This window comes from Octodon degus, unplaced genomic scaffold, assembly GCF_000260255.1.
Source record: "Octodon degus isolate 3935 unplaced genomic scaffold, OctDeg1.0 scaffold00003, whole genome shotgun sequence".
In the NCBI taxonomy this organism is placed as follows: Eukaryota; Metazoa; Chordata; class Mammalia; order Rodentia; family Octodontidae; genus Octodon; species Octodon degus.
Window position 1 is genome coordinate 8,490,548 of NW_004524579.1, and position 2,346 is coordinate 8,492,893.

The following is a 2,346-nucleotide window of genomic DNA, read 5'->3' on the forward strand; positions in this document are numbered from 1 at the left end:
TGCAAGCCTGTGATTGAGATTTTAATTTCCTCTGTATCTCTTTGACTCTGCTTAATGCGATCTATTTCTTTCCTGTATTGCTTATTCAAGGAATCCATCATTTTTCTAATCTCTTCTTTTTTTAATCAATGTCTTCTGCAGATGCAGTTATTAATTCTTTTACTGCAGTGTTTTTTTCAGATTGGGTTTCCTCCCTATGTTTCTGTAGTTGATTCTTTACTTCACATGCCATCAGTTCTGAGAATTCTTTTCTCATTTCAGAAAATTCCACTCTGAGCTCCTCTACAACTTTCTGCTGTTGCTTATTTACTATCAATACTATTAATTCATACATTTGAGCTGGTGTCCTCTGTACTTCTTCTGGGTGGGCATTGGATTTCCTCCATATGTTTCTGCATTTGATTCTTTACTGCAGATTTTATTCATTGAAGGATTTCTTTTTTCATTTCCAATCTGAGTTCCCCTATACCTTTCTGCAGTTGTTTCTTTATTTCAGAAGCCGTTGATTCAGTGATTTCAGCTGTGTGATTCCCAATTTGTTCTGTGTTAGTGTCATCTGCCCTTGGTATGGGTGGGGTTGGGGTCTTAGATTGCATTTTGCTCCTTCGCATTGTCATTTTGTGTTGCACTGTCTTCTGACCTTTGTTGTAGAGCTTTGTTGCAGTTATAACCTTAGCACCTACTGAAGTGCAGGTGCAGATCTACAATGTTTGGATTTATCCAGATGTGCCTGGCTTGCTTCTGGCTGCTGTGCTTAGCTCCTTCTTGCTTCCACCCTTGGGAGTGAACCTGTTGTGTCCCTCTGGCAAGATGTTCTGCTCCTGGACTATCTTGGTGGTTCTGTCTCCTACTCTCTCTGCAGGGATTGCAGTTGCAGGATTTCACCCCAGACCTGTATGCCAGGCCTGAGCTGAGTCTGCAGGGGACAAGTTGGAGTAGGGTGGAGAGGAAACTCTTCCACACACTCACTGTGCCTGGATCTGTGGGTCACTAGAACGTGGCAGAAATTCTCTCTCGGCATTTGGGGTTGGGCTTGGGGTGCTGCAGAGTGGTGGTGGGGGTTCCCAAGAGGGTGGAAGAGGGTCTCACCCATGCTGTGCCTGGGCTGCAGTTCCCTCTGGCACCAGGTAGCCAGAACTGAGTCAGCATTTGTATATGACAAAAGACTAATAAGGAATTATTAGATTCATTTATTTGTTGCAGAATTTATGAAAATAAATAATTATTATGGTAATATTTTTAGTTTAAGATACATTCCTCACAGGATTAAGGAATGTAAAATAAATTGTCACACTTGATTAGATTCTCAGATGTTCCCAAGAAGTAGTACCCAGAAACCCAAATATCACTTAATTTCACCTTTATTCTTCAATGCCACAACTTCATTTTAGAGACTTTATAAAGAAAAGCTTCTTCCTGTGGCATTATTCATCTTTAAGACTCACATGTCACTGGGCATGGTGGCACACAAATGTAATCCCAGCATCCAGGAGGCTGAGGCAGCAAAAGTGCCATGAGTTAGAGAACAGCCTAGCCCATGTGTATTGTTTCAAAACAATAAAATCCAATGTCTTCCAATATGCCATATGTGAGCCATTTGCCTAGAAACAGAGAACATCAGAACTCAAGGTAGAATGGCAATAGTGGTCATTTAGATGAAAATCCATCCTTCCAGATGTTGGAACTGAGACTTAGAAAGGTTGTGGCACATTCCCTACCTTTCCAACATAGCTATTATTAAGGTTATATGTAGGTCTTGTGCCCTCTTTCTGACTATAGACCTCATTGTCCTTATTCCTTTTCTCACTGTATGAGGTACCAGTGGCAATGACTCCAACCCCAGCTCCAGAAGTGGGTGCATGCTCCAAATCTAGGGAGACAGCTACATCCTCCTACTGGTTCAGACATAGAATTGTGGCCCAGTTTGGAGCAGGAGGAGTCATACAGAGATTTCTGTCAGAGCCCTTGAAGAAGAGGAGCTCTTTTATGCTGAGGATGTTCAGTGGTGAAGACATGAATGAGTCTGGGATTGCAGGTGTCAGCCTTTTGGGAGAACATACTTGAGAACAGAGCACCTGCAGATAAGGAAGGAGGGAGAGTGGGTGCGAGAGATATTGACCTTGATAAGCCAGCCGAACTCTGATTTCTCAGCTATATGAGGCAATGAATGAATTCTCTTTTTGCTTAAGTGCATTTGATTTGAATTTCTTTTTCCATGTAATAAGAAGAGTTCTGACTTATACATCATGTCTTCTGATTTCAAGCTCTATTATAAAATTTCTAGCATTTTTATTGGTATGAAAAATGTTCATTTTTGCAAGGAGAAGACATCATGCAGGGACATAT